This window comes from Poromitra crassiceps (assembly GCF_964638095.1).
Source record: "Poromitra crassiceps genome assembly, chromosome: 2".
NCBI lineage: Eukaryota > Metazoa > Chordata > Actinopteri > Beryciformes > Melamphaidae > Poromitra > Poromitra crassiceps.
This window is the reverse complement of record NC_139624.1, coordinates 74138007-74153033: the sequence shown is the minus strand read 5'-3', so window position 1 is coordinate 74153033 and position 15027 is coordinate 74138007. Positions and strand designations below refer to the sequence as shown.

The 15027-nt window shown below is 43.8% G+C and overlaps 1 protein-coding gene across 1 annotated transcript in view; it reads right to left on the bottom strand.

Moving 5' to 3' along the window:
* sema5a (sema domain, seven thrombospondin repeats (type 1 and type 1-like), transmembrane domain (TM) and short cytoplasmic domain, (semaphorin) 5A) overlaps positions 1–15027 on the bottom strand; it is a 244834-nt gene that overhangs the window by 159173 nt on the left and 70634 nt on the right. The window lies entirely within an intron of this gene.

Sequence of the window (15027 nt, the reverse complement as noted above, 5' to 3'; positions counted from 1 at the left end):
GGGGCTGATAAGATCACTCATTCATGGAAGTACCTTACAGTCACTCTCAACCGCCTTGTCTTTAAATCCCTAAAACAAAGACGTGTGGAAGTGTGCAGAATCAGAATGCTGAAATCTGACACCAACCCATGATTTCCCCATATTCCAAATTGAAATATCGCAACATATAGAGAGCCAAAGTGAAACGTCACTTCCTGCTTTCTCCCTGTACCAGCGCTGTGAAAAATATGAATGGCGGTGGACGGAGAATAAGGTTACTTTTCTGATCCCGTTTGAATTGTGCCACGGGGTGCCAACGCTAATTATGTCAATTTAAAACACAACTTTGCATGTCAAGAAAGTCGCAGTTTGTCGTCAAACTGAAACGTAGGGGTTAGTTTAGTATAAAAACGACATAGATCGTGGAAGCTCGTGGCATGTCGCCGGTCTTCAGCTTTGCCGGTAGAGAAAGTGACGTCACTTAGGTGACAGTGTATGTAGTCTTTCTGATTTATAACTTCTAGTGCAACGGTTTGGCGACAAACTGCGACTTTCTTGACATGCATTGACATTTAAATTGACAAAATTAGTGTTGGCACCCCGTGGCACAATTCAAAGGGGATCAAAAAAGTTACCTTATTCTCCGTCCACCGCCATTCATATTTTTCGCAGCGCTGGTACAGGGAGAAAGCAGGAAGTGACGTTTTTCACTTTGGCTCTCTATTCCCGCCCAAATATCGCATGTTGATGTGTTTTTTTATACTGTATATAGACGGTTCTCACGGAATTGTGTTGCTAGGGAACCGTTTGAAACCTAGCTTATGTCCTGTCAGTTATTGTACTAGCAAACCACTGCAACAGGCAGTAAGCTGGGGGCAATTTAAAATATTTACGTTGTCGAATTGAAATGGCCTATAATATTTTTAGACCAAAGTATTATGTGATTGTATTTGATGTTTCAGGTATATACGTTACAGCACATATTATGATCAGCAGTATATGAACAGTATGAATAAAGGATTGAGAGGTTGATATGCTGTTCACTTACTTTCCTCTCCCTCTGCAGCAACAAATACAACACTCTGAACACACTAAGCAGTGAAAGAAGGGTCGGCAGCAGGACAGGTTGTGCAAAACTGTCCCCCCCTCTCAAAAATATCAAAAATGTATGAATGAATAAACAAATACATTTTTGAAATAGTGTTTGGGAAAATATCGCATTATTTGGGAAATATCGTGATATTTCGATATTATCAAAAATTGGTCCAAAGCTATTTCTTTCCCGCATTTTAGAAATAATCTTGCAACTCTCCAATAGATGTGTAAGTGACTCAGTGTGGGGTATTGTGCCACAGGGTGAGAAACCTCCAGCCTCCAGTCTATCTAATAGGTCTGCAACTAGGGCACAGCAGCACATGTCCCTCCCTACCGCTGTCCCCTGGAGACCTCCAGTCCATTTCCTTAATCACTATTGTACTTCACACAATGTCCACTGTACATACACCATACTGTGTGTGTGTGTGTGTGTGTGTGTGTGTGTGTGTGTGTGTGTGTGTGTGTGTGTGTGAGAGAGAGAGAGAGAGAGAGAGAGAGCACAACACTTCTTTTATGTTAAGTTTCCTGCTTTCATGGAAATGTATGGGGCAGGCAAGAAGGATGAGATTCTGACTTTTCGTGAAACTTGACCTTGTCTCTCCAGTATGGTATGCTGAGCACACACACACACACACACACACACACACACACGCACGCACACACACGCACGCACGCACGCACACACACACACACACACACACACACACACAAGCACGCACACACGCACGCATGCAACGCAACGCACAGAGAGACAGAGATCAAGAGTGCGAGAGAAAGAATTCCCAGACAGACATAAGACATCTTATCCACAACATGCCTGTCGTCATGGCGCCCAACCCATTAACCCCTGACCAATCGGATCGAAGGTCCCTGGCGGGTGGCGAGCGATGAGGACGGCCTGTCTACTGTCTGTTACCTGATAGGCTTAGAGAGGAGGGTGGTCAACCAGTCATTATGGTGACGCATGTTCTCCGTCGCTCAGCACATACTACCTGATCCCCAGTCACAATAACCTATCGCTGCTCTTTAAACAGATCGGATGACACTTCAAAACCTATCCGCGCGCGGACGTTCCCTCCACATTATTTCCGGGGGCAAAGTCGCACCACTTCAGTTCAGTTCAGTTCTCCTTTATTTATCCCCATGGGGAAATTCATCCTCTGCATTTGACCCATCCTCTACTAGGAACCTTCCTAGAACTAGGAGCAGTGGGCAGCCGCAGTGCAGCGCCCGGGGACCAACTCCACTTCTTTTTGCCAGTGCCTTGCTCAGGGGCACTGACAGGAGTATGAACCCTAACATACATGTCTTTTGGTGGTGGTGGGAGGAAATCGCAGGGCGCCCGGAGGAAACCCACGCAAACACGAGCTAGGCTCAGTTTTCAAATCATGATCAGTAAAGTGATTTTAAATCAATTATCGCTAAATGGTTTGCGAAATACTTCCAGAGTAACAGTTTCAAGGGGAGGTTTTTTAATATACCAGTGAGCTGTCCATCAGGACCATAATTGGGGGAGAGGACAGACAGCTGCACATCCTCCTTGAAAACACTGGATCTGCTTCTCCAGGAATGCTGTCAGACAGCATCTCACAGGAGAGCAAGCTCTCGCTTGAGTGCATCAAAAGTTAAGCATGGCTTTCACTGACAAATGTGGGATTTTCGCCTTTATTTGGCAGGTATGAAAGAAAGAGAGGGGATGACATGCATCAAAGGGCCACATGTCGGATTCGAACCCGGGCCCGCTGCGCTAGCGGGAAGGATTGAGCCTTTGTGAGCTGAGCCACTGGCGTGCCCACAAGTGTGAGATTTCCGAGCGATTCGAAAGGAAACGCCACAAACAGAGCCAAGAAAGTAGGAGCTTCCAAAGAAGAAACATTTTTAAAAAGCATCCGATCTCAAGTTCCCCAATATCTTAGGCGATCACGACCACCTTCACCCCCCAAAGATTTAATTTGGGCTTAATGGCCGCTGCTCGCCTTACTGTAATCTGCAGGGACAGCCTGTTTTGGATGTGGCACTGCTTTGGCTGCACGAGGCTTGTTCTTTACGGCAGGGAGAGGATCCCTGGCATACAAATGCGGTGTGACACCCCCCCCGGGGGGAAGACGGCGCTTGACGAACCCGGCTTCTCCCCATAAATCTCCCTGACTCACCAGGGGAGGCTCGCTAACGGGGTGATGGAGTGTGTGTGTGTGTGTGTGTGTGTGTGTGTGTGTGAGAGAGAGAGAGAGAGAGAGAGAGAGAGATTGTGGGGCTGTGCAGACTAGAGGGAGCAAAAGGTTTTAATTGAACACAACAGCACCCCCGCAGGATTGATGGCCTTTGTGCGACGAGGCCAAGGACCCTTCATAAACATTCATAACCAGCGTAGATGGGCTCTCCCAAGGCTCTGAGGCTGAGATGAGGAACGGCCCAAAGTCAAACGCACGGGGTCTTCAGCTGTTGGAGATACACTCATCTTCTTGATTTGAACGCTGCTCCACCTTGTGATATTTATTGGGCCTGCTTTTTTAAGTGGGTCATAGCTAATTTTAGGAGCTCCCTAAGGAGAGTTTTAAAAGCGCGGAGCCTCAAATTAACCTTTGCGTTAACCCCCCCCCCGGAAAAGGAAATGGTAGGACTGCTCTAATTTTAACTATCTAATAAATAACTGTTAAAAAATCCCTCCCCCTCGTGACCCCGCCCCCTCCCCACCTCACTTCCCTAGACTGCTGTGTGTATTACATGGGTTCAAATCAGCTGTGCTCTAAATGCATGTGTGATAATGTAATCGCATCACAGCCATGCTCGTACTGCAGCCGCCTGGATCAGGGGATTGGCTGCTGATGACACGCGCACATGCACGCACACGCACACGCACACACACACACACACACACACACACACACACACACACGGGCACACACACACACACACACACACACACACACACACACACACACACACACACACACACGGATTGGGATGAGAACTCAAGAGAGCAGAGCAGAGCCAGGGCCCTGAGCCAAAAGTGAAACCGGCACACCGACTTCCTGCGCGCGCATGCACGCACGCACACACACACGCACACGCACACACACACACGCACGCACGCACACACACACACACCTCCTCCTCTCCCTACTCCCCTCCTTTCCCCTTGACCCCCTGTCTCGCTCCTCTCCCCCAAATGAGAACCGCCCCATCACTCACGTGGCGTCCTGACACGGAGCAGTTGACACAAAGGCAAAATGACAGGATGTATAAATATTGACACCGGCGGTATCAGAGGCCACGCCAGTCTCCAGTCTGCCAGCGCTCAAAGTGAGCGCGCTCCAGCGCCGCCAGGCTAGCAGCTAGCAGCATCAACAGCAACATGTGGAAACAATTGTGAAACATGAATGAATGGCTTTTCTGTGGCGTAAATAGCGGGGTGGCAGCGGGCGTTTGCATAAACCGAGAGCCAATTCCTTCGTCTAAATGCGGCGCTGTGGTAATGGGCAGGAGAAGAATGGCAGCTATTTGGCCAAGTCGATGGGAGGAAGCGATTTGGCCGGTCGGAAAAACAAACACCTGCTCCGTTTGAGAAGGTGTCAAATCCAGGCGAGGTGGGTGAGGACCTTTGTAGACAGCTCTGTGGTGCTATAGAAAGGCTTCTCCTCCCTATTGTCTTATTTCAAGCAGCGAAAACAAACACAGAGCTGTACAGGGGCCCCGGGGCAGCGAGTGAATCATGCAAAACAAACCGCTGTGAAGCCGCAAATAAGTGTGCAATAAAATATTTAAATGTAATGTGTACTTAGGAACATTAATGTGTACTTAGGAGCATTAATGTGTACTTAAGAACAAAGTCATTTGGGTGGTAGAGGTGTGTGTGTGTGTGTGGGGGGGGGGGATGACAGCCTTTTAAGAAGATGACCAAATCTCGTGGAAAAAGTTAGAGAATTAGTGAAAAATCATGCTGGACTTTTATTGCAGGGTTCAAATGAAAGACATACGGTACACATCTCAAAGTATATGGGCAGAGCCAATCTCCATTCATACAGCCATTCAAACACAACATGACCAGAGCAGAGCTGACCTTGGACATAAATAGGGTGGAGCCAAGGGGGGGGGGGGGGGAATGCCCAAATGACCAATTAAAAACGGCCTCTGATAGCCGATGTAAGCTATAGTGTTTATGAATGCTATGTAGCCATTTGTTTATTTTGTTGCCTTCACTCTCCGCTCTCTAACGATGTGTTAGCCACATAGCGGGATGATAAAAGCTGTGCTGTAAAAAACAAGTATGCTTGGCTCCCCTCCTCAGAGACGTGGCCCTCAGCCTGGCCTGTGAACAACATTGTTTACACCACACTCTATAACCTTTAGAAAACGTCAGGCCGAACACACTCAGGAACATCTTGTTAAATACATCACTTTCATAATACACTGTATCTCAGGAGGTTTGCGCGGCAATAACAGTAGGCTCAGTCGGTATACTTTGGCCAAACCGTGTTCTCTTCCAGATATGAGGATTTAATACAGATAACACCCTAAGGCGTTACTCGAAAAGTTTGACGATGAAGTCTGTGGCTGTAAATTCTATTGCTATATGTTTACATTGGATTGTTGCTAAAGCTATATTAGGGCTGGATATACGATTGAAATCAATGTCATGATAATCATTAGGATCCCCCCCCGCCCGATATCAAAATATCTGATGATATGGCACACATAAGCGAAATCACGTTAAATAATCAAATTAACATTCAACATATTGAACCGAATGGTAATGGTTCGGTAATTGGTCTGAGTTTCTAAATAAAAGGTGTTTTGGTTCTCGTCAGTTCAGACAGCACAATTATATCCCAAAATTACCATATCATATAATCCCACTGAAAGATGATAAACGATAATATAGAATTATCGTCCAGCCCTAAGCTATATTCAGACTTTGTTTTCATAAAAAATATGGCGAGTGTACCTTTTGGGTGAACTGAACATTGCTGCTGAACTCTACAGTACAGTGATGCTTTCTTTCTGAAACCGTCCATTTCTCAAACCGCCGCACAAAGCAGAAAGTGGTCTTTACACTAAGGCCCCGTTGCACCGCAGCAGCAGTTCTGTCAGCCAAGCATTGTGCCAAGTCAGAAAACCACCATCCTCAGTGGGGTCAAAGCCACGCAAGCCACGCCCTTCACACAATCACACAGTGTCACTGGAACACACTCAGTCAAACTTTGACCTTGGCTTCCCACGGTGGGTCACTCACGACCAGCTGAACCTCTTTTTCCTTCAACTCCTATTTAACCAGACAAGCTGAAAACACATTTTAACCAGACAAGCTGAAAACACATTTTAACCAGACAAGCTGAAAACACATTTTAACCAGACAAGCTGAAAACACATTTTAACCAGACATGCTGAAAACACTTAACCAGACAAGCTGAAAACACATTTTAACCAGACATATTGAAAACACATTTTAACCAGACATGCTGAAAACACATTTTAACCAGACAAGCTGAAAACATTTTAACCAGACATATTGAAAACACATTTTAACCAGACATGCTGAAAACACATTTTAACCAGACAAGCTGAAAACATTTTAACCAGACATATTGAAAACACATTTTAACCAGACATGCTGAAAACTCATTTTAACCAGACAAGCTGAAAACACATTTTAACCAGACAAGCTGAAAACACATTTTAACCAGACAAGCTGAAAACACATTTTAACCAGACAAGCTGAAAACACATTTTAACCAGACATGCTGAAAACACTTAACCAGACAAGCTGAAAACACATTTTAACCAGACATATTGAAAACACATTTTAACCAGACATGCTGAAAACACATTTTAACCAGACAAGCTGAAAACATTTTAACCAGACAAGCTGAAAACTCATTTTAACCAGACAAGCTGAAAACACATTTTAACCAGACATGCTGAAAACACATTTTAACCAGACAAGCTGAAAACACATTTTAACCAGACAAGCTGAAAACACATTTTAACCAGACAAGCTGAAAACACATTTTAACCAGACAAGCTGAAATCACATTTTAACCAGACAAGCTGAAAACACATTTTCATCCACATTCAGACAGACAGTAGTCACACAGACAGTAGTCACACAGACAGTCACACAGACAGTAGTCACACAGACAGTAACTTACACAGACAGTAGTCACACAGACAGTAGTCACACAGACAGTAGTCACACACAGTAGTCACACAGACAGTAGTCACACAGACAGTCACACAGACAGTAGTCACACACAGTAGTCACACAGACAGTAGTCACACAGACAGTAGTCACACAGACAGTAGTCACATAGACAGTAGTCACACAGACAGTCACACAGACAGTAGTCACACAGACAGTAGTCACACAGACAGTAGTCACACAGACAGTAGTCACATAGACAGTAGTCACACAGACAGTCACACAGACAGTAGTCACACAGACAGTAGTCACACAGACAGTAGTCACACCGGCACATTAGTGCAGTGTTTGCCACTGAACAGCCTCGCTGGAGCAGTTGGGGTTGCGTTGCCACTGTGCTAGCTGCTGGGGGAACGGAGTGTATGACTCCTTCACCTCCTCCCACCCTCCATCCATTCTCAGCTGGTTACAAGCCTGTTCCCCATAACCTTCCACCCCTGAACCTCACACTGAAGAATACTAATACTCTCCACCCTCTGGTCAGAAGAGACGCCAAACACCGGAAAGGCCTTGGACCTAACACAATAAAAATCTATGTCCAACTGGAGAGGGTTAGCCTGGGCACAGGAGCGTGGCTGGCCCATGAGAACAGTCTGGTCCACAGGGGTGTGTTTAATCTGTCTGTAGTCCACCCAGCTCGGCTGAAAATCGAGTCATGGCAGTCTATACTGTCCAGGGATTACAGAACAGCGCATGGACCACAATGACTCACAGAGAAGGATGATAATAGGTTTAACGAGAGCTTTCTCTCACACACATTCTGTGTGTGTGTGTGTGTGTGTGTGTGTGTGTGTGTGTGTGTGTGTGTGTGTGTGTGTGCGTACGACTTTTAGCTTTTTCGTGTTTATTGCAAAAACGCGGGGCTATAATTTGACAGACTGGCTTTGTGTTCTGTGCAACCCTGAACAATGAAATGTCTGAGCCATGGGAAGTCTACCATCAGGCCATGACAAGAAACTTATTAAAAAACAGAACAGAAAAAACATCACATGGATGCAACTGGGACGTATCATCAGTGATGTACCCTGGGGCCATAGGATGTTTCGGGTACTGCGACATCATACACCCTCACCCAGGTGACCCAGCCGGGGTTGATCAAGCCCCGACTTACGTCCCAGTAGCTACCCAGGTAGTAGGGTCATCTGTGGCACTTCCGTGACCGTGGAGAGCGAAGGTCCGTTTCTCAATGGATTTGTCATCTAGGAGGGTTAATAAACAAATTTAGCCGGGGTGTATTTTTAAAAAAGGCGGGGAAAATATTTGAGAGACCAAAATCCGAAATGTCTGCCGTGGAAATGAACTTTTTAATGCTTTGACCTACAATGATGCACAATACATGGTTTCAGAGCTTATTCTGGTCAAGGAATACATATTTGGTGTTTATATAATGATTTGACTTATTTTTTACCTTCAAATCCAAGATGGCTGCCAATTTCTAGCTCTAAAAGGCAGTTTTTTCAAAATCGTCATAGAGCCTTCATATTAGGCTTGAATGACAGGTCTTCTCATGATGAGTTGAATAATATACAGTATAAGTACACAGAAGTAATCTCTGAGGTCATTAAAGTCAATGTTTGACTATATAAAAAATAAAAAATAAAAAGAAAACTTTGTTTGAGGTTATCAACGTTATTCACTAGTCTAAAGATAGTTCTACCATCAAGAACATATAAAACAAAAGCAAAAACAATTTTTATTTGCAGAAGTCATCATTGATATTTGGTGTTAGCTAACGTTAGGTAACGTTATTATTTTTTGCTAAAGTTAATGTTATCTGTCTCCACAATTCTGTCAACTGACATATGCATTTGCTTTTGAAAATAAACAGCGTATAACAGCAATATAATATAACAGTAATATAATAGCGAGTTGCTTTCCCTCCCAATGAAAGACAAAGCACACAATGTCCTATGAATGTGTCCTAAAATGTGACAAGCCTTGCAAGCCCACCGATACAATAAATCAAGGCAAATGGGACAGCTTACAATTAAAAGCCCAAGACTGGTCAGGACTTGATAAATTTGATGATGTTTACACCACCACCTCCTGGGAAGATGGGGCAACCAATCGGTACATGCATTCGTCATGTTATATTTCTATTTAATCTTCAGTTATGCTTAAGCAAGCCAGGCTGTTTATTTTCAAAAGCAAATGCATATGTCAGTTGACAGAAGTGTGGAGACAGATAACATTAACTTTAGCTAAAAATAATAACGTTACCTAACGTTAGCTAACACCAAATATCAATGATGACTTCTGCAAATAAAAATTGTTTTTGCTTTTGTTTTATATGTTCTTGATGGTAGAACTATCTTTAGACTAGTGAATAACGTTGATATCCTCAAACAAAGTGTCTTAAAGTGTGTAATGTTAACATTAGTTAGAGAAAAAGCGAGCTCGCGCAAGTGCTGACACTGACTGCTTCACAGACTGACTGAGCTAATCTGAAAATGCTTGACTGAAAAAGGGCCGTTGCCTACCAACAAGGTCAAGATTAAAAGTCCATACTCTTAACAAAAACTAAAACTTCACTGAAAAGGGACATTGCACAACAGGGATTAGGACTAGACAGTCAGCTGAGTTCAAAGACAAGTTTCCTTTACTGTGTGCTGATGAAATTTAGTAGCCTAGGATTCAGTTTTAATTTCAAAGTTAATTTCATTGTTTGTTTTGAGTTGACCTTTAAATTCAGCTCAAGCAACTAACCTTGCTAGCTTTGCATACAGAATACTATTTTATGTTAGGCTATAGTGCAAAATTGTTTTTGGTTCATTATGAAAATGTGATGGGATGAACTGGACACCATATTCTCAGTAGCCTACCCTATTTAATGGGAAACCGCAAATCAGCAACTGTTGTTTACACACAAACATTGACTTTATTGACCTCAGAGATTACTTCTGTGTACTTATACTGTATATTATTCAACTCATCATGAGAAGACCTGTCATTCATGCCTAATATGAAGGCTCTATGACGATTTTTAAAAAACTGCCTCAAAATTGGCAGCCATCTTGGATTTGAAGGTCAAAAATAGGTCAAATCATTATATAAACACCAAATATGTATTCCTTGACCAGAATAAGCTCTGAAACCATGTATTGTGCATCATTGTAGGTCAAAGCATTAAAAAGTTCATTTCCACAGCAGCCATTTTGGATTTTGGTCTCTCAAATATTTTCCCCGCCTTTTTTAAAAATACACCCCGGCTAAATTTGTTTATTAAGCCTCCTAGATGACAAATCCATTGAGAAACGGACCTTCGCTCTCCACGGTCACGGAAGTGCCACAGATGACCCTACTAAGGGTCAGCCCTCTTAGGGAAAGACAGGGCCACTCAATCCGCTGCTCCGGAACTACTCTGCCGGGACCGGGAGGCTCTGGCACGTGGAGGGACTGGGCTCTGTGGGTTGACTCCTGTCCGGGCTCCTCCTACGTCTCACCAGGTCCAGGACCTGTGCGTTGCACCAGACTCCCCCGCTCCCAACATTTCATTCCGGTATGATGTTTCTTGGGCCGTAAAATATAACTGTAAAGGCAAAGATGAATCCGGACATCTTCCTGAGTCCATGGAAATGAGATACATGGTGTATAAATTAATGTTGAATATTGCGGTGTGAGGGGAGGAAATAAATTCCTTTAAAAATGTGTGTGATACACAGGGAAACTTTTTGGGCAGCTCCACCTGGCAACAGGGCTTTCTATCCAGTATCCACACTGTGAGTCATTTCCCGGAGCTGAACAGCCATCAGCCAATCGATGCAAAGCGGACAGGAAGTTAATTACAGTTATTCAAAGCTTCCTAGCGCTCTAAAACTTTTATTTGAAAGACAGGAATAGATAAATGAATCGCCCGTTCAGAAACTTACCACTGGATGCAACCGTCAACAGCAGTGACTCACCAAGCCGCTCATCATAATGTTTTTCAATTACAGTAAAGCGTCTGTGGGGAACAAATATGTTTTCCATTGAGGCCACAGAGAGACAATCCTCCTACCTGAGGTGGAAACCATTTAGCTCATCATCACAGCTGCTTCCTTCAAATCAAAGACAGTGTCATAAAACACAGACACAGCCAAAAGCCCCGCGAGGCCCGCTCTCCTCTTCAGTACAGTGTGTGTTAGTCAACCATATCTGATTGCTAACTGAAATGTCGACTCACTTTATTAATGTCCCCATATTTCAACCAAAGCATTCGGCCACTGGCGCTTAATGGGCCATTCTGGGTACATTAGGGACCACAAACGCATTGACCACAAGCTTGCGTGTGATCCCCCTCGCACGGAGAGCGCCGTGGAGGCAGAGCGCATCGCGTCAGCTAGGCACTTAGTCATCATCATTGCATGCTCGGAGAGAAGCGCGCGCTAACTCAGCTAGCCGTGAAGCATCAAAGGCAGGGAAGAGAGAGAGAGAGAGAGAAGGAGAGCGTTTGGGGAAGGGTATGTGCTTGGATTAGCATGGGAGCGAGTGTGTGTGGCTGTTTGCATTCTTGTACGTGCAGTGACCTTGGCCTTCCAGTCAATTATGCGCCGAGACAGAATGCTATGTGATTATCTGACTGCTGGACTGAAAAGAGCTTCAACGCAGCGGGCAGAGAGAGCCGCATTGATCGCCATTGATATTTTCCTTTGGGCAAAGTTTCGCAGCGCTGCATTACAGTTTATAGCTGCTCGATAGCAATGGGAAAGGAAGGAGAAGGACAATGAAATCTGATTGCTGGATCACACTGACTGTGGAGAAGAAACGCAGAGAGGCATGTTAGCACAGGGCCAGGAGGAGCGTTTAGAGTTGTGTGTGAGAGGAAAGGGAGAGCGAGGAGAGATGAGAAGGACAGAGATGAAGAGGGAGAGAGAGAGAGAGAAGTGAGATAGTATCGGTCTACTTAGACATGATAACAAGTCAATATAAAATGTTCTGGCAGCGAGGGTTTCACCCGAAAAGAATACAAATAAAATTCAATTCAATTCAATTCAATTCAATTCAATTCAATTCAATTCAATTCAATTCAATTCAATTCATTTCAATTCAATTCAATTCAATTCAATTAAGTTCAGTTCAGTTCAGTTTAGTTCAGTTCAATTCACTCATTTTAAGTTGAATAGAAGCATCAGCAGTACAATGTAACTGTGTGAGTACTAGAGGGTGTCCCGTCAGTGGTGTTTCACTCCTGTCCCAGCCGCTCCCTTTAGGCAATGCGAGGGCTCAGCCGAGCAACATTTTGGTCAACAAACCGCGTCACTGGGGGTGGCAACGGCAATGGAACCCTATTGAGCCTGAGTTTGAGCGTCTGACTCTAGCCGGCTGACCGTGTTTACAATTTAAAAACAAGTTCACACAACTTTAATATGACATGCATATATTATACATCAAACTCTTGAGCTAATTCTGCTCTCACTCAGAATGTCAAAATATAAGGGATGCAATGCGATGTATAGTATTCACCTTATGTAGCCACGCCCATTTGACCCGGTTCTGTGGCCGTCCTACGACTTCCGGCTAAAAATAATAATAAAATAAAATAAAAAATGGCTGCGCTGCTCCAATATCATCTAACTCTGAATTAACTAATAATTTAGCCAATTGTATGTAACATACCAAATAAAAGCAAACGGCAATGTCTAAGAATGCAACGCCATGTAACTGGCTCATTAAGTCTCGCATTCCAGGGGATTACGTTAACGTCTGCGGGTCTTTATTGACGTAAGTGGCTCGCGCTGCCTCGGAGGAGAGAAAACTATCCGAAGCTTTCTTTGTTGGAGTCCAGGTATGTTTTACAAGAAAGTGCTCGTCATTGTCGACGATAACGTTATCTGACCTGGCTAACAGTGGATACTTGCTTGCTTGCTGTGTACCGGCTCAAAGTAGTAGGCTACGTTATTTATTTTACCCCTTCACTGTCTGCTCCAAAAACAACCCTTTTATTTTGCGCCGTGACCGCCGGAAGTGTTAGGTGGACCCGGAAGAATTTGGTCCACTGTAAGGTCTGAACATAAGGTGAATAGCATTATATATACTGTATGTATGTATATATATAGGCATTCACGACTAGTGAATTTTACTAGTCGACTAGTCGTCCCTAAAGGTAGTCGACTAGTCGTTTTTATTATTATTTTTATTAAAAAAAAATATATATATATATATATATATATATATATATATATATCTTTAAGAAAGAACATGAGGTATTTACACAACATACATGGACTATCATATCCCATATCCCATATCCCCCACAAAGAACATCAAAACACAACAAAACAAAACAAGAAAACTGCATAAGATACACAATAATCCAAGAACAAACAAGACTATTGGACAAACAACCAAACAAAAACAATGCATTCAGCTCCTATCCTGATAAGCCTAATGACACTGGGGTAAAAAGTTTTTAAAGTCAAACTCTGTATGTGGTTGCCATATTTTGGGGATGTCTAAGAATCTGCCTTTGCTCTTGTAGTAAATGTTATCCAACGTATGGTAGCTTGAGAGTTCATTCCACCAGTGAACTACAGCTGGGGGATTGGATGCTTTCCAATTTAAAGCTATGCATTTCCTAGCTGCCAACAGGGCAAGATCTATGTATTTACTTTGAATGCATTGTTTTTGTTTGGTTGTTTGTCCAATAGTCTTGTTTGTTCTTGGATTATTGTGTATCTTATGCAGTTTTCTTGTTTTGTTTTGTTGTGTTTTGATGTTATTTGTGGGGGATATGGGATATGATAGTCCATGTATGTCGTGTAAATACCTCATGTTCTTTCTTAACTCATTGAGTGCCAATGACGACAATCGTCGTCAATTCGATTAGTGACGTAGAGTGCCAATGACGACGATTGTCGTCAATTGCGTTTTTTGACGGTGGGACGTGGATCAAAGCCTATTACATCTCCTATAAAAATATGGGAGCTATTGAAGGTGTATAACCTATTTTACAGACCCATTAGGTGGCGACAGTGCTCTCCAGATTAGAGAAGGGTCAGGAAAACAGCAGGAAAAAGCCCCGTGATGCTGCAGCCAGATAGATGGCTCTGGCTGCAGCTGACGTTGGCTGCGAACAGCAGTCAATCCACGCCCACAACTGAGCCCCTCTGCCTCTGTCTGTCTGTCTGCATAGTTTCTCCACACGATTAGCCGCCAGAAAGGCAGCACCCGACGCCGAAGGGCCAAACCATTCTCAGCAGTCCGGTTTGGCATTTCCGTGTCGCGCTTGGAGCCGGCGCACAAAAACGGAACGCTCCGAAAATAGACTGGGTGCGTGAGGCTGTGTGTTAGTGTGGGGAGGAGTTTGCAGCTGAGGGGGGGAGAGGGGGGTGGGGCACGCAGGGCACCACACAACTACACCACGTCACTACATCAGAAAATATTAGCTTCAGACTCAGTGAATGTGCTTGAAATGCTTAATTTCACAAAAGGCGGAATATCTCAGCTTCTAATTTGAAACGTGTCTTTTTGCTCAAAACAACCTATCTTCTCCGGCTCATAACTAAAGAACGGAAAATGGTATCAATAAACTTTTTTTTGCAGATGATAGAAGAGAGTCTCATCGTTCTTTGTGCGTGTTCGGTGTTTACATAGTAATATCACACAATATTCTGTGGGCCTCGAGAAATCACTGAAAACGCTCTGAAACTCTGGCACTGGGAGCGTCCGTTCTCCAAAAGTGGCTGGCACTCAATGAGATAAAGATTAATTTTTATTTATTTATTTTTTGCTAAAACGACTAGTCGACTACTAAACACAGTGTCGACTAGTGGTTT